The sequence below is a fragment of the Halichoeres trimaculatus genome, unplaced genomic scaffold, assembly GCF_033239565.1.
Source record: "Halichoeres trimaculatus isolate MK-OKI-2021-1 unplaced genomic scaffold, fHalTri1.1 fHalTri1_scaffold_6, whole genome shotgun sequence".
Classification (NCBI taxonomy): Eukaryota; Metazoa; Chordata; class Actinopteri; order Labriformes; family Labridae; genus Halichoeres; species Halichoeres trimaculatus.
The window spans coordinates 27,197,420-27,215,948 of record NW_027437184.1 but is presented as its reverse complement, the minus strand read 5'-3'; the positions used below and the strand labels follow the sequence as shown (position 1 = coordinate 27,215,948).

At 40.6% G+C, this 18,529-nt stretch overlaps 1 protein-coding gene across 2 annotated transcripts in view; it reads right to left on the bottom strand.

Moving 5' to 3' along the window:
- nrip1b (nuclear receptor interacting protein 1b) overlaps positions 1 to 16,777 on the bottom strand; it is a 55,868-nt gene extending 39,091 nt beyond the window's left edge. The window contains exons 1-2 of one of the 2 annotated variants that reach the window (XM_074672217.1): positions 16,488 to 16,777; positions 5,396 to 5,478 (exon numbers count right to left, since the gene is read on the bottom strand). The gene's annotated coding sequence lies outside the window, so the exon portion shown is untranslated. The remainder of the gene's footprint in view (positions 1 to 5,395; positions 5,479 to 16,487) is intronic. The other variant, XM_074672216.1, reaches the window with a different exon arrangement.
- Between the last annotated feature and the right edge of the window lie 1,752 nt (positions 16,778 to 18,529).

The window sequence follows — 18,529 nt, the reverse complement described above, 5'->3', positions numbered from 1 at the left end:
TACAGTTATTTTAAAGAAAGCTGTATCAGCTAATGTATAATTACATAATTAAAAGACTTTTGGCGATAAAGCATTGAAGCTACTCCAAGAAATGAAATTGATGTAATTCTGAAAATTTACCAACATTTTCAGCTACATCTTTGCAGTCTGCTCCCTTACTGAGCACATCTCTCAGAGGATGCTGCGTTGACTTTGTTCCGCTTTGAGGATTGTTCCAGATAAACATATGTTGTTTGTTTGTGCAATCAGAAAATAAGCTAAACCAGTTATTGTAATATTTCTGCATTTGGGACACCTTAAGTGTTTGACTTATGCAATATTTTTACCTTAACTTACATTATTATACTATTCAGAACAAGGCTGGCTACAAATGAGATGGTTTTAAGCCAGATTTAGGGCCCAGATTTGACTCCCCCTGTGATCCTTGGGATCTGACCTGATTCAGGACTCATCGTCTCTGATTATTTGTCCAAATAATCGTCAAGTGTGTGGTGTCAATACGACTATTTATCTGTGTCTGACTGCAAAAGTGCTGCCTGAATCTGGATTCGTAAACATTAAAAATGTGAAATATTTACAATTTACCAAAATTGAAAAAGAAGACAAGCTTGTGATATATCGCACTAGACAAAAAAGTTCTTCTTATGCCAAAGAAGCTTGAAATTTCTGAGACAACACACACCTTATTAAAGAGTGTGATCATAACAGCCTTAATGCACGTGGGAAAAACAGTGCTCCCCTCTGATTGGTCAATTCTGCACCTGAGATTAAAGGCATAATACACTGAAAACATATTAATCCATCTGTCGAAAGACTGGCACTTAGGTGAGGTGTGTTTTTGCTGCTTTTACAAAGCAAGTTCAAATCTGGATTAACCCAACCATATGTTAAACACTGACATGGCAGAAATGTAAACGTTCTTACATAAAGTAACCCTGAAGCAGAGACAGACAGTGGCGTTCTCTGCAGCGAGACAGTGAGCCAGCGTGGTTTAAACAGCAGGGCAGCTGTAGGGAGTAAGCGAAGGCAACTGCAACAGCACAAATCCAAGCAGCCAGCTCACTGTTGACATGAATCACTGCGGACATGAAACAACCTTTCCCTGACATATGCTGGTATCAGTGATTAAGAAATAAGAGGATGACTAAACCTGCTCAGTTAGTCACCGCACTCAAACTTGTGGCCAGTCATTCCTAAAATTCAAAGAGTGGGGGAGGGATTATTGGAGACATAACGCTCCTCCTGACCCAACCTTGACCCTCAGTGACCCAAGAGTGAATACTCAACTGTATGACAGCGCCTGCAGCTGCATTACATGCCCGTGGTGAGTGTCTCCTCGTCGACATACAAGGTCAGGAGAGAGGATAGGGGGTGAGGCTGGGTGAAGGGTGTCACATGATTGGATCTCTTTCTGGAGAGTTACTTAAAAAGCCCCCAGCAATCAGGTCAAGGTCACACTCTAGGCTTAATGCCACAGAGGAGAGACTCTGAATGCATGTGAATGTGTTTGTGAGGAGAATATGGGCGAGGGATTTGTACAGCACAACACAACAGTGAAAGCTGTTGTTTAAAAAGGGGAGTTCTTTAGTTATTTTCTGATAGGGCTGCATGACTTTATGAACAAGTGGCATTTTTTCAGAGTTTGTAAGTCCGACTGCACGTCCCAGAAACATTAAGAGAGTTAAATTAACTAAAAACACTTTTTATGAAGAACAGATGGTGGTAAAATATCTATAATCAGCTGTTAAAAGAGAAATTATTCAAAACACAGATATATTCAGAACACTTAGCATATCTCAGATGTTGAAATCACAAAAATATGTCATGACTGTGAATCTGATAGAGACCATACAGTTTGTATTTCAATCCTGACCAAGTGTCTAGTCTCAAAGTATATCCTGAAAACACTGAGCATATCTTGTTCAACAAGGCAAAAAAACCAGATCACAAAATCTGGGGTCTAATAATGCCACCTTGGTTAGCCAAGTGTGGCTAGCGCTAATAGAACTAGCTTAACCAGCACTGATTCAACATTGCAGGTTTGTGTCTGTGAAGGTTATACAGTGACTATAAGACAGCTTTATCTTCTGGATCATAATACTGCCAAACTACACTGTACTAGTGATGTCATCTGTCATTAATGTTTTTTTTTTTTTTTTTTTTTGCCTTTTAACGTAAAAGCCAATAACAAAAGCTACAGTCCTAGTTGGTAGTGAGTGGCTACGCTACAACACAAGAATTGTATAGGACCATACCAGCATTTTGAGCTCACAATAATAAAATATCAACAACTTTTTAACCTGTGGACATTTCTTGTGCTGACTATCAGCAGTAAGAGAGAGCTAACTGCTATCTAAATGCTAACTAACTGTTACTCTTATTATGACACTCACTGCGAGAAAAACAGATGAACGTGCATTTAATGCTGCCATGAATAGTAAATGTGGCCAATTTAAAAAAAAAAATCAAATGTACTCGAGAAAACAAAACAAAGAAAAATGTGGGGTACATGTCCTCAATCTACTGGGCAGTGAGGCTCCACATACTAACGAAACTCATACTCAATGTTCAAAAGTCTTTGGTTAAGCTAATATGATTAGCATTAGCAAGGAGCTTCTCTTTGTGATTGAAGACAAAGTTCAGTTAAGGCAACGTCTGAGAAGTAACACCAGGTGGTTGTAGCCCAGTGGTACTCCAAGTATATCATTAACCTCCAGCAGCTCACAACTTCCACCTCAGCTTAATTCAGTCATTCACTCATGAACCTTCTAAGCTAATTGCTACTACATTTCCTTGCTTTGCTGAAAAGCTAACAAAGAGGTGGGTGACTATTTTATCTATTTGTATAATTATTGCTTTCAGTTTTTGCAAGTGCCGACATTCTTAGATTGTACTTTTCAGAAACTCTTGATGCTTCAGGGTGACAGCTCTCAGGCTTCACTGTAACTGCCTAGTCGTGTTAGAGGCATGTTTGCGTCACCTTTTCTAAAAAGCTTTCTGATTCCAACACTTTAAAAATCTTTCCTATAGCAGAAATGTTGAAGCTCATTGTTATGCAGATGATACCGTGCATTCCTAGCTTAAAGTATCATGATAATATCTTAGCATGGCTGAAGTATGTTGATTGTACTGTACCCTGACTGAAGCATTGTAAGGAGATTGTATAGAGACTCATATTGTGATATCAAAAGAAGGCTTTTGATAACAACACACCCTGTTCTAAATGAAGTACTGCAATACAATAATCTCACTATAGTGTGAGAATTGTGCTTTTTCTGGAGCAGGGGGATGATATTTCCAGACTTATGCATTGGGATAAGGTTGAATGATGTTCTAACTAAGGTATGTGAAAAGTGTATTAATACTGGAGTATTGTGATGACAGCAAATTGAAATTATGAGGATAATTTCACTACATAGACTACAGCATTGTGATAACTACACAAAAGTACATTCCTGACCCTGTTTTCAGGTTGGATGGATCAGAGACTGAAGAGCAGATGAGAGGAAGGAGGGTGAGCACTCTGAACATTCAGCAGTCCTCAGTCCTTGATAACTTGAAAACACAAGCTATGATTCTATTAGCTGTATTAATCGTCCTGCTTAGTGGACACTTTTATTCAAAGTCACTTACACGATTATCACTCTTGCACATCTCTTTCCGTTTCTGCAGCTGGATATTTACTGGAGGAATCCAGGTTAATTGCCTTTGCTCAAGGGCAGAGAGTGAGCAGAGTATGAGCCAGCAATCTTCTGGTCACCAGTCCATTTTCTCAAAGTAATAGGTCATACAGCTGCCTCAAGTCATCAGCCCTGCGCTCTCCATCTCCTCTCAAATGGCCTCTCCACCACCGCGCGCCTCCTATAACGCTGTTATGAGAAAGCTGTATACTTCTGAACCACAGCGGCCTCTCAGTCTGTTTACCCAGCTCTGGTGAGGACACGCTGAATAACGCCACCTCACTAATGGATGTAAAAGTGGGCTGAAAGTTCACAAAAGGACAGCATGTTTCAGGAATTCAAGAGATCACTTTGGGTGAGAGAGGGGGCTGGGGTTACGCCAAATGTCTTCGGCCTCTTTCTTTGTGGCGTGGGAGTGCTTTCATTATTTAATCTAGAGATGTGCCGCTCATTAAACCAGGTCCTTTTGAAAGATGTTTATTGAAAGGTGCAATGACTGATGAATTCACAGACAAATAAAGAATGGAGGGAGGGGAGAGTGTAATATAAGGACAATACTGAGGCTGCTCTTTAATCAAGAAACAAGACGCCGGCCTTATTAGACATTATTTTAGATAAATGAGAAAAGAGACAGTTTGGAATAATCTGCTTAAAAACCAGTTTCTAAAAAGGCATTCAGTGACATTCTTCTGCTATAGGGCAATGTGCTGCAGATCCATCTGAACTCACAGAGCTCAGACTCTCCACGGCCACCCGCACAGGTCCCTTGTTGCCCAGCAACAATTCAGCTCATCACTAGAAGCCAAAAAGTTACACAATTACAGTTCAAGCCAAAAGCGGATTTGGGCCGTTCAGCATGTAACATCATTTAGCAACTTCTATAAGATATGAGTCCGATCAAATGAGGGGAAACCTCGACTCTGTTATTTTCACACTTTCTGTAAAGCTGAGAATGATAAGGAATGAGCGAGGGTTACTCTGAAAAGAGCCCAAATATTGACAGGAGACTGGTGTACTATGAACATCAGTGTTAAAGCACTGCTGGCAGGAAAGAGCAGCTCTCAAGGTACAAAGTTTAATGATGCCTGATTTTCCCTGAACTTCACCCGTTTTGCAATGGAAATAAATCTCAGACTCGATCTTGCAGCCTATACTGCACATGCACCCCCTCTCTTCCTCCCCCTCTCCCTCCCCTTGTCATCCTGTGCAATATATCCATCATTCATTCATAAATTCTGAAAACTCCTCTTTAGTTAATTGCTTGGGAAAATTTAATTTCAAACGAAAGCTTTTAAAAGAGAAAGATATAATTAAGTTGCAGGGATCTTTCTGCCCCCTCCTTGTACTCGGGAGGGGTGGGGGGGTGGGGGGGTAAGGGGACATGTGCTGCGAGCCGTGCAGCTCTGCACCGCACTGCTCCGTGTCAGGGAAGTCATACACCCATGTTTAAAGCAGCGCGTTACGTAAAGCCTCCCCCTCTGCACAGGCTTACTGCACCAGACGCTGTGTCCTTGCCTGGGCTGCTCAAGGTTCCCAAAAGGACGGGCTGCTAAGAAGTTGGGAAGGACGGGCCCTGTGATAGCCTGCAAAGAGAGGGAGGGAGGTGGGGGGACGGAGGGAGGAGGGGGTGCCGCTTGTGACAGCTTTGGACTTTGAATTCAGCGCCAGACAGGCTCATGCATCAATCCCTCAACTTACAAAGACAAGCCACTAACCTTGACGAGGCCAGGGACTCTTCAGGAATGAGTGGCATTTTCACTTAGCCCCGGCTTCTCCCCCTGCACTGCTGCCACATAACCTGGTTAAAATAAGACACAGTTGAATAACAGCCGACCTTAGTTTCTGGACTTTGTGACCCTTTGTTCTAGCCTCCAACCCTTAGGCCTCTTAGACCGTGTCAGGGACATATGCAGTAATACATTCAGAGGCAACACTAATAGCACTTAGTACACAAGGTGCAGCAGCCTCGTCTGATGGCTGTCAGAAGCTGTCTGAGTGAGGTCTGATGTGGACTCATGTGAATCCATGCTCTCTATGATCCTCCAAGATACCTATTACATTATCACTACTCATATACATCATCTGATGGGGAAACCATGACATCCACAACAAAACACAGAGACTAGAGCTGGACATCTTTTACAGAGATGCTCCAATATCAATTTTCATTTCCTGACTCCTGAATTCACTGAGTTGACAAATCTGATTCTAGTGAGAGACAAAGAAACCAAACAGCTGTTTACTACTCATGCTTTATAGGAGTGGAAATGTTTTATATGCAAACCCTATCTAAACCTGGTCATTCATTTACAGAGGAAGGCTCCGACAACCGTCTGGATAACACTTAGCCTCAACAACAACAACAGAACTACATCAAATTCATCAGAACTTCACTGCTTTGTTTTTTTTTTCTTCTGATATCGTAACACATCCAAGAGCATCGGGGAAGACACAGATTTTAAAGTGAAGCTGGTTTGTTAATAGTTTTAACTCTGTCGTTCAACCAAGTAAAGAGTTGGGAGAAGGAACAGGTTGGTCAAAGTTAGCAGCAGCTCAGCTCGCAGCCTCAGAGGCTTGGGGAAAAAATGTAGTAATACCATTGGCTACATAAAACATAGAGGTTGTTTTAGTAACTACACTCACTCAATGTGTTTCTAAAGAGTTATGAAGCACAACAAAGGTTGGAAATGATGACCTGATCAAATTTTTGGTTAATCCACAAACAGGGAAAGGGGCGGAGCTAAGGTGCGCATTTAGCTTCCCGGCAAAAAGCAACATCATATCTCACCTACCCATTAGCTGAGCCAGCTATTTATGTACAAACAACAAAAAAAAAGAGCCAAAGAGATGAAAAACATGATCTGACAGAGGCTATCAACACTTTTATCTATCATGTAAATCTAGGCAACATCTCTCGCAGCCAGCCCCAGTGGACAATCAAGGAATTACAACTCATTTTTTATCATTTTTTTATTCTCTGGTGTTAAGAACCATATCAGTCTGTTTTGGAGAGGAGAACTCTAAAATACAGGGAAAAATTGTACACAAAAAAGGGAATTCAACCAAAAATCACATCATAAACAGCTGCTCAGCTTGCAGCCCCCATGGACTCAAGTGTTCCAGCCCAGCTCTGACTAACCTTAAACCCTCTGTGAGCTCTTTTCTGTTGTTTGCTTCCATCGTGTGATAAACTACCTTGCATCACTTCTTTCCTGCTTTAAACTACAAGCACAAAACACATCCATGGTGGGGGAACAGCTCTGCTTGCTTTTTGAGCCCACTGAAGAGGAGGTGATTTTTGGTGAAACCAGTTGATTCTATTCATGGCTGATAAATTGAAAACATTATTGGATCACTGCATGAACTGGTGTTCTTTGCTGGCGTTTCATCTCGTCTCTCCAGCAGTTTCAAAAGGCATTTCCAGTATCAGTATTGGCATGAGAACAACTTTAATCCTTTGTATTCCTCTGTATGAAAACAAGGCTCTCTATCGCATGTACACACACTCTGGGTATTCCTTTTATCTCTGAGCGTCTGCCCTCATTCCCCTCACAGCCCGCCCACTCTGTCACGCCTGTGACATTGGCCTGCTTGTGGCAAAGCAGAGACCTTCCCCTCGTCTGACTGCAGCATCCTGGCAGCACGCTCACCACAATGGTAGAGAAACCTTCCTACTGCACCTCCACAGCCCGGGGGCAGCAGCAGCTCTGCTACAGGAGCAGGAGAGGCAGAGGAAGGGAGGGAGGGAGGGAGGGAGGGAGGGAGTCAGTTCCACTCCGCTCCTCTGCTGTGACCACACCAGCCCGGCCAGGAAAAGAGTCAGCTCCTCTCACATCACCCAGGAGGCTCTGCTGCCCCACGCTCCATCTCCTCGGACTTTACTTAACGTATCAGAGGAGAGGGACGGTGCAGGTTTGGTGTTGAGCCGGTAGCTCTGTTACCACAGTACAAGGTACTCTGGATGCTGTTTCCCTGCTCTGCCTCATTGATCGGCACAGTTAGGCTTCCGCAGCTGTTGTTTTCAAAGCGAGCCGATGCTTCATGCGGGTTATAACGTGTAATTTATTTGACCTGCAGTATCTTTTGTCTTTGGCTCTCCCTCTGCTTTACTGAGCAATTTCTGCAAAGTCTAAATAATTCACGGTAATTGCAATCAGCAGCGATCAATCGGCGGAGATAATTGAGGGGCCTGTCATTGCACCAAGGCCAAGGTGAAGTGTGAAGGCAGAGGGGTGGAGAGTTGGAGGTGGTGGGGGTGTGAAAGGAGAGAGGGGGTGTGAGCGGGAGTCATTCAACAGATGAGATCCTGCTCGTATAGCTCTCAGGGGTTGCAGAGGAGGCGTCCATCTTTCTCTCGCGCGTTTCGTCATTCCAGCCTGCATCCAGGAGCGATGGCTGTAAAGACGCATTTAGCAGTTCCTGCCTTGTCATCAAAATGAGTCCCATTGACTTTGGTTGCCTTCTGTTCATGACAGAAGCACCAACAGGAGCCGGAGTGATTGTCTCTGAATGAGATAGTGCTGCTATAACTGAGAGCCCTTTCTAAACCGTATCCTCTCAGCGGCTCGCAGTGGGAATACTCTCAAACTGCCCACACAATCATCTTATTTCAGACTGAGATTTTTACTTGGGGAGTTTTTCTGCCCTGTTATCTAAAGCTGTATTTTTCTTTGGGTATTGAGAAACTGCAGCAAAACGCTGTATAATCAGTAAACAGCATGTTTCCACATGCCTCTTAATGGTCCTGCCTAACTCATTTAGGATCAGCCTCCAGCAGACCTCCACTTGTAGTATTAATGTCTTTATTGTATTCACTTTTGATTCAGTTATGTCAGCCTCAGTCACTACATCCAGCCCTGTATGTTTACACTTTAATCACTCAAGCCTTGACATCTTAGCCCTCACTTTGCTACTTCCATTTCAAGACTTTTTCGATGCCAAATCTGGGCAATCTGGCTCATGACTTGTGCATAAGATACCGTAGTGTGTGTGTAATACTTGTGTAAATCCATTGAGATTTAAGAGGTGTGGAGGAGGAAGAGGAGGCGGCAGAGAAAGGAGTCACAAAGAGTGCCAACATCCTCTTGAATGGTGAGATACGGAAACTGAGCTCCCTAAACCAGAGCTCGACCGACAAATATAAGGCCCAAATAAGCCTCAAACAGACTCAACTTTAAAATAAGCATTTTGTCATTTCGGTTACAAACTGGTAGAGATGGTACTAGTTATTTGAACAGGCTGTCATGAAACAGACAGAAGACAACCAGGTGTCAGCTAGCTATTTTTTTACAGCAATGTGTTTCCTCTACCATCATGGAAACCATATAGAGGGCATGGTTTACATCACTTCCCCTCTGAGACACGCCCACTCTAGTTGGACTGAGTGGTAAAACTAACCCACTTGAAATTGCACAGAGCAGTAGTGAAGACTAGGGATGGGTACCTTCCCAATTTGAAACAATACGGTTCCAATGCCTGGTACCTGGCAGTTGGTACAGGTACTCAACTGTATCAATTTTCAGTACTTTTTTGTGTTTATGTAGTAAAAAAATACCAATTTGTTTAATAATAGAATCTCATTTTCTTAACTTAAAAAATGATTATTTAATTTATAACCTTGCAATGATGTGTTCAAGTCCAGCATGGAAAACCACCTACTCTTCCACTCCCTTACAGTCACAAGGATGTATTTAGGTATCTAAACATGGTACCTTTCGGTTTTACATGAACCAATACCCAGTGCTTTTGACAGAATTTGGTCGGTACCAAGAAAAGTACCTAATTCGATACCCATCCTTAGTGAAGACCAGGAAAAATTTGGAATTTGACATGAAATTAAGTAGAGTTGGACTTGACATTGATTTGTTAAAGCTAACGAAGAACATTGGACATGTGGACAGAAATCATATCCTGACATTTATTTGTTCCTGATTTCAACGCCAGGAAAACACACAAAAAAAGCCTGAAAACTACAAAAGACTCCATATGATTCAATTTACAGCATTAAATGTATCTACCCAAGTGAATACAAGTATTATCCATTTGTACTTTTGGTATTTAGAAAAGGCTGTATTATTAATGAATGTTTAGTCTCCGCAACAGTATTGAAGTATCGCTAATATCAAATACTTAATACAACACAGCTACAGCTGCTCATGCTGTAGTTCTCCCTCATTTAGAAAACTGGTTTAGCCTCAGTTTGAGTTTGTTTACCTATCATGTTGAGCAAAACGTTCATATTCCTACAAAGACAAAAATGTTTCAGTTATGAAAAATATGATGAATGATAAATGCTAATGTTTGGAGATGTCATAATTAAGGAATGATCTAACTCAAAAATACAGTATAAATTAAATTGCAGTGATCCATCAGTTTCTCTTCTCTTCGTCTTTCAGTAGCCTGTCTGACTGCTTTTCAAACGTGTTCATTCAATCAATCGAGCAACAGCTCTTCCACATTTTTTGAGAATCTTTCAGAGTTTAGATGATATTTAAAACAACGCTGCCACTCATCTCCCTCTTTCTGCCACTCAGTGGGCGTAACCACAGCAACTTCTGCTTGCTGTGACATCACGTGCATACCCTCTATTGGAGGTGATGATAGATGAAAACAAGACACTGCATCTGCACCGAAAAAACTTTCCTGCCAGTTTAGGTTTAAAAATTCATGAAAAGGACAGGTGTGTGGACAGCACAGAAACACAAACATAAGATGGTGAGTTTTTGTTGAAGTGGGAGTTTCTGTCTCGGGGATAATGACATAAAAATATGACTTTTAAATGTATAAAGAGATGGATGATGATGTGTAAGTTGGTCAGCTTTGGCTTGAGATGAAGAAATACTTTGCTGTTCCATCTTTCTGCCTCTACTATATTTAACTCTTTTCTCAATGTTTCCCATTAAAACCATGATTTTATTATTATCACGACCATCTTCAGTCACAGTTATAGAGGTTAAACCAGATACCATCACAACACTAGCTCCTTTATATCAGAGGATATACAGTACATTTAAATGTATAGTATAATCTGCTCAAAAATCAAAATATAATTTTTTCAAGCAGATTAAAAATTCTAGGTATCAGTTTTGATATCTGTGTTTGGTGTCCCCTCTAAAATCAATACCAGTATCCCACTTTTCTTCTCGTCCACACTTTTTCAAGTGAGTACTGGCCTCTTTTTGTGCCATTAGTGACAGTAACTTTCAAGAAAAGTACCAGATATTTTCTAATTTCTAGGGATGCACGATATTGGATTTTTGCCGATATTCGATATGCGGATATATCCCCTTTTGAAACCCCTTTTGGCCGATACCGATACCGATAATCACAAGCTTGTTTGTTTTCTTCACTGTAAAGAAAGCTAAGTCTATCCTGTACTGGAATTTATATGTTACTCTTATTGTGACGGTCTTATTTGTTAAAGAAACACACATAAAACAAGACACAAAACATTTGATTTTACCATAAATAAGAAATGTATTATTTTTTCAAACTCAAGACATTCAGTATTGAAATACAGAAAAATAATTTCTTTAGATCACATGAATTTAAATGTACAATGCATTTTTAAACATAACCAAGTTGCATTAGATTATTTTAGAGCTACTGTAACAACCTGGTGACAGACACAGAGCTCTGCAGTGCAAATAAATGAAGTGCTACATTTTATTTAAGGAGCTTATTTTTCAGATGGAAGATAATAATAATCTTAACTGAATAGCACCTTATTGGCTGTTCATATCGGCAGAAATTTTCATATCTGCAGATACCGATAAACGTGTTTTTAAGCTTTTATCAGCCGATACCAATATTGTGCCGATAATATCGTGCATCCCTACTAATTTCAGCCTCCTTTAAAGGGAGGATAATCTGACTTTCTCAATTATGACTAGTAAATGTAAAAAGACTAATCAATTAACAGATCAATCAAACAAGAGTTGACACAAATTGAGAGCATATTATCCAGAAAAAAGTGCTTAAATTCCTTGAAGTACTTTCTGCAGCACACAAGCCTGAGCATATCTTGAACTATCTGCACAATTTGCTGTCAAATATTTCCCTTTAAAAATATTTGTTCAGGAAAAGTCTCATCATGCATACTTCTACATACGTAAATCAGAGTGTAAACTGCTAAAAAGCCAAAGATCCATTTATAGTGCAGATCAAAATTTCACGGTATCGACTGTAATGTCTGTATTTGTGAGCTCGCTCTTGAATCAATACCAGTATCATCTGCAGCGTTCATGTAACATCCAGGCTCAACTCCTTTCACTTTAATTAATTACAACATTGACCTGTCTCGTGTCGTGTGTTTGTCTTGTAATTTGAGATTAATGTTTCAGTCTGACTATGAAATTTACAGCATCATTGTTGCCGTGTAAATCTCTCCTTTCGAACAGCTGTAGTCTTCAGTATTATCATAAGTGCAGAGTGTTCACTGAATAAACAAACAGTAAAGAGCACAATAAAGTGATTTGGCTTAATGCATGCTCCACACAGATATTATAGAGCCCAAACAATTAGAGAAATGAGCTTGTGGCCAAAAGGTCTCTGGTTTGAATCCTCCGTGGGCTGACAGAGTGCGGGCCAGTAAGTAGATGAGAAATGCACTTCTATTCCTCTACATCTACTGTCAAAGTGCCCTTGAACAATGTTCAGTGGCCAACAACACAAGTGCTGGGCAGCTCCCAGGTCTATAATAAATCAAAAACTCTGCAGTAAATGCATGACACTTGTTCTGCTAGATTGCACATTAGTTTGTTTTCGCAGACCATCTCGGCGATCAAAAAGCAGGATGACGCCCTCAGTTTTGTCTGTCCTGTGTGTCATGCTTTGTGACTGACAGATTTACAAACAGAGGGGTTTGAGTTGGCACAGTGGTGGTAGTTAGAGAGGCTGTTAGTGCGAATGAGTGCCTGGGCAGGTACTCCTTTATCTGTGGCACCACCCTGTATAAAAACACACTGTTACATCAAACTCTTTAAAGGACGAGGCAAAGTCACCAAGATGTAAATCTGGGATAGTTAATTGATTATTCAGCTATTTGAAACAAACAGGACGAAATCTGCCACAAACATGAATACGTTCTGCAGTTTTTAAAGCAGAAATGCCACATTTCATCTCGTCCACACTTTTTAATGGAAGTAACAGCTTCTTCATTGCCATCAGTGACTGTAAAAAGAAGTCAAAAAGAAGATGAGTTTAACCGATTAATCGATTAAAACTGGGGATACACAGATTATCGGCGTATTCAGCATTTTGTGACATATTAGCATTGGCCTTTTTTAATGATGAATATGGAATATAAACAATAATCGGCCACAAATATGGGTTATCGGTAGGGATGCACGATATTAGATTTTTGCAGATATCCGATATGCCGATATATCGGAACCCCTTTTGGCCGATACCGATACCGATACCGATAATCACAAGTTTGTTTGTTTTTTCACTGTAAAGAAAGCTAAGTCTATCCTGTAATGGAATTTATATGTTACTCTTATTGTGACGGTCTTATTTGTTTAAGAAACACACATAAAACAAGACAAAAAACATTTGTAATTTACCATAAATAAGAAATGTATTATTTTTTCAAACTCAAGACATTCAGTATTGAAATAGAGAAAAATAATTTCTTTAGATCACATGAACTTTAAATGTACAATGAATTTTTAAACATAACCAAGTTGCATTTGATTATTTTATAGCTACTGTAACAACCTGGTGACAGACACAGAGCTCTGCAATGCAAATAAATGAAGTGCTACATTTTGTTTAAGGAGCTTATTTTTCAGATGGAAAATAATAATAATGCTAACTGAATATCACCTTATCCGCTGTGCATATCGGCAGAAATTTTCATATCTGCAGATACCGATAAACGTGTTTTGAAGCTTTTATCAGCCGATACCGATATTGTGCCGATAATATCGTGCATCCCTAGTTATCGGCCTCCTTGATTACTAATAATAATCAGTATAGGTATCCGCCCTAAAAAAAAACATATTTTTTTTATCTCTAGTTAAAACACAGTTGATTATAAACACCAAATTCAATACCTTTACTAATTCCAACTACATAAAAAAGAAGTTTTTCTGACCTTCTCTGCTATAACTGTATGAATGTGAGAAGACAGTCCCCAGCAATGATGATTAATCGATTAAATGATTAATCGAACAAGAGAAAATGATTGCCTTCTCTTTTGGCGACCCTTCAACTGTTTCAGACAGTTTCGAGGAGAAATGTCAAAAACTGCTGTCAGCACCTTCTTGAAAATGAGAATCTGCTTCTTGTCTTTGTCATTTTTGACAGCTCTTGTAAGAAAGGAGGGATGCTAACGCAGCTAATTAATCGATAAATCGGGTCAGTGAGATTTTTTTACTCAACGTTTTGCTGGTTTTAGCTTGTCACAGGTAAAGAATTTGCTTCTTGTCTTTGTCTTTCTGCCATTAAATGATGACATTTTGGTTTTCTGGGCTGTCCGTCATTTTGATAATCTTGTCACAATACTTTGGCTTTTATCATACTTAAAAGTTAAACAATTAATCATTGGGATAATCAGCAGACCAATCAGTGAACTGGTTATTAATGCAGCAACAAGTTCCCAGCAGTATGATTCAGGCTTTGTTTCCATAAAAGAAATTGTAAATAAACACAAAGATGTGTCTAAGCTACACCTACGTGAGCCCAGTCACCACCACATGTCAAAACAATCCACCTTCACGCTGCAGCTGTGTTGTTTTGATGCCAGATAAGACTCGCTGTCATGAGAAGGAGCCAGTGGATCAGAGGGTAGGGTGCAGAGTCCAGTCTTGTGACTGTTGAGCAGCCTCGACATCATTTGCATTTGGCCATTTGAATGTCCTCTGGTTCTGTTGCAGGCTACTGCACATCACTCAACAGCAGCTCCCCGGACAATAGCAGATGTCCCAGTCAAATCAAGCCCCCGTCCAGCAAAGAGGATCCCTGAGTTACAACGTCCTACCTCTGCCCAGATCACTCAAACAAAAGTGCTTCTGCAACTTTCAAAGTTGGCCTATAAATGTGCAGGTTTTAGTTATCTCTGGCAAAAGAGGACAAGCTGAACTACCTTGAACATCTTGTGTAAGTTCAGGTCAAATAATTAAGCAGCTTAAACGCTCAACAAAAGAGAGGCTAAAAGGCAGACCCCCAGACACAGACAGTATTTAGCAGGCTTTAGAAAAGTTTGACTTTCCCCTCACATTACTTTTTCGTCTAAGTTACAAAGATTCAGTGAAAGGTAGCACATTAACTCAACACACACATACACACACACACACAGGCGCGTTTTGTCTAATCCTCTGATTATGAAACCCAAACAGGTTGCAGGAGGGCAGCTCGGTAGACAGCCCTCTGAGAACTTGAACTGAAGATGTACTCTGCCCCCTTCCCTGCAACTCGCGGCACTCTTCAGCCTCTGACCTTTTGCCTCATCACCAGACCAAAGTCCAGTGAAGCAATAGGACATTTAAGGAGAAGGAACACCTTCACAAAGGCTGCTCCAAAAGCCTCACTGTGGCAGTGGCTGAAAAAAGAAACATCCAGGTCTTTGAACTCCATCAAAACATTCTGACATGATGACACAGTGATGTGACGGGCTGCAACTGACTGACCTCGGCACACTGCAGACTGAACCGGACTACACAAAAAAAACCTTGAAATGGTGACAGACATGAAGATTTTTTTTCAAGCATGTAGAGCACAAAATAAGGATTAATGTGGATTATTTACACGTCTTATGAAAGGTGCAGTGCAAAACTACATGTCTATCTATGATAATCTGAAACAGACAAAGCTTTGCCACATTTACAGCCTCTATCGTCTGCGCTCTATAACCTGTACATGCTGAAAGCTGAGTGCCACTGCTCCCATGTTTCCCTAGCATGTCTGAAACTTCCAGTAACATAAAAAAAAAAAAAAACCTTCAAATGTAAGACCATGATGTACATTATAACTATGCAACAGTAAAGTACAAGGATAATAAGCTCTCAGGTGTATAAGGATGAGAAAAAAATCACATAAGTTGGCCTCGAAACTGTACTCATGACTCAACCCTTAACATATAAACATGCTATTGGGTCACTTTCAATGCCTTTAGCTTCATTCAAAACCCCTCAAGGTCTGTTATAGTGTCAGATTTCTCCAGTAGTAATGTACAGAATAGTGTAACTGTGAAGTGTTTCCCATTGGTGGTGCTAAAACGGCTTATAAATAGGAGTCTGTCTACTGTTTTGACCCAATGTGATGAACTAGATTAATAGTGCTTAGGTTACATTACAACACAGTGACATGGGCAGCTCTACGGTGTGTATTTTTATTGAATTAGCCCATATGGTGTCGTTATTCATTCAGTTTTAATACGCCAGGGATGTGACAGTAGCCTAAATTACACCCCGCTTACATTTGATTTGGCTGCGCTCGGTTCATACAAAGATAGAAATCATTTCAGCTGATTTTGACACACGAATACTTCAATTCAGGGCCCAATTTACCAGCGAATAACCGCCCGTGAATATTCACAGTGGCTACAGTGTTACTTAACGCCATGTATGCTGTAGGAGAAGCGTACAGCACCGCGCACAGCCAGGTCTATTCACTTCTTTATGCAGCGTTTTCAGCGCTATATCCATATGCGCCTTACGACACACGAACAGCCTCTCCTACCCTCGAAAAAACACGCTATCACCCACAGTGATCCTCGACACGGCGTCCTGTGTGTGTAATTTTCACCCCCAGTGGTAATAATAATCACCCTGATATGACAGTGCGTTTATCTGGAGCCCCTACCTGCGTTGTCCACCCCACAGTCAGCCGGAGAGGCGCATCGTTATTATTCGACAGGAGGAGGCAAATCCACTGAAAACGGTCTCATCTGTCTTCCTGACACTCTCAGCAGGACGCGGGGACGGCGAGGCAGGCTTTCAAAATCACAATTTTAGTCCAAAAAAAATGCCTCGTCTTTTATTGTGCTGCGACTGTACGCGAGCAGAGGTGTGTGGCGTGCAGTCTGAGGGAATTGTTTATTCTCAGAGTCCCCTCGCTGTGGAGAAGTGAGCGGAGACAGCCACACTCCTCCTACTCCGCCCGCCCGCCTGCCCGCCAGCGACACCACCCTTAAAGGAACAAGCCTCCACTCTGCTGCCAGCCCATACACTAAGATAACCTGAGATTATAATAATAATAATAATAATAATAATAATAATAATAATAATAATTATTATTATTATTATTATTATTATTATTATTATTATTATTATTATTATTATTAGTATTATTATTATTATTATTATTATTATAGAGAAATAAAAGAAAAATAAAAGTAAAATTAATAAAAAAAAAACAAGAAGAATATTAAAATTTAGCATTTTTAAAATGTTTTTATTTGTTTGATATACTTATTTAGCTCCAATTAGCATTTTTTTTTTTAAACTTTTTTTTTACTGGGATGATAGTCTTTGAGTTGTTCTGGCTTTTTTAAGTGAAGCAAAAATGATGAGTGAATTAATATTGAGTCAGAAATCAGAAAATGTGACTTGTTGAAATTTGCTCATTTGGTTGTAAGTTCACTTATCCAACTTTGTATGTAGGAGTGAACTTTGTCTATTTTATTTAATATCCTTCATTGGTATCAAATTAAACTGTTAATACAGAGAGAGATTTAGATCAGTTATGTCCAGAGTTAAAAACTAAAGTATCCTGAGATATGGACCTGGCAGCTGGAGCTGTCACAGCAGCAGTGGTATCCTTTTACCACTCCTATTAAACAGCTATCTCCAAAAAGTGCTGTACACTAAAACTTCAGCTGGGCACAGAGACAAAAAGGAGCTTTAACAGTTCTTTTAAAGTTTTACAAGAAAACTAGAAGAGGAGCGTCACAGAGTTTAGTCTTTTAGTGAAAGGGGAGCACTACTCAGTCCAAATCATCCAAACTGAAGCAAGACCTGCAGTTCCCAAAGCGTCCACTTGAGGCTTGGCCCAGAAGTGAGTCATTCTCTATTTAGCAACACATAAAAGTGAAACCCTTACAGCAGGAATAAATGTTTATGGTCTCTTATAAAATAGTTTAGTCTCTGTAGTTAGTCTTGTTTTTATGATCGCTGTACAGAGGGGAAGTTTTCATGTTGTGGAATTGCACTAAAGGTTAAAGATCATGTATGATGTCAAATCAGCTAATTTACTTACTGAATGAATGTGAACGGTGACTATGATGTTTCAAGTAAATATCTGACAGATGACATGATGAACTGTAAAGCCGCTTGTCATCCATGTGTCTTCGCCAAACTTCCTTCTTGTTTGCAAAACCTAAAGCAGCATTTCCGCCAAGCAGTCCGGGTCGGTTCAGTACGGCTTGGCACAGTTTGGTCCAGTTAAGCCTGATCCTGTTTGCGTTTCCACAGCAAACTGTGCCCTCTCGTGGTAGGCGGCATGTAAGCTGGATGCCGCAAGCTCCAGCTGGTAAACAATAGCGTGACGCCGTAGCAGCGCGACAGTTTACCCCGCTAATAAATCCAACAAAGAAGAAAAACGCAACACAGTAAACAAAGTGCAAATATGGAAGACATGCAGCATTTTGTCCTCTCTGCGATTGGCATGTAGCTCTTTGATACAAGGTGCAATCAAGCTTTGTTTCAGAGAAGACTGTGTGCCGCCAGGAGAAATGCAGCCACTGTCGGGTAAGAGACGATTCTTTTGACCAATCAACGGTCTGCAGTGTGTTGCTCCACCTTCCCAGAGTGGATCGGTTCAGTCTGGCACCCTTACAAAAGGGCCCCAAAAAAGTAGGCCTGCTCATCCCAGTTTTTGGGGATCTGTCCCGGGATAAGTCAGGA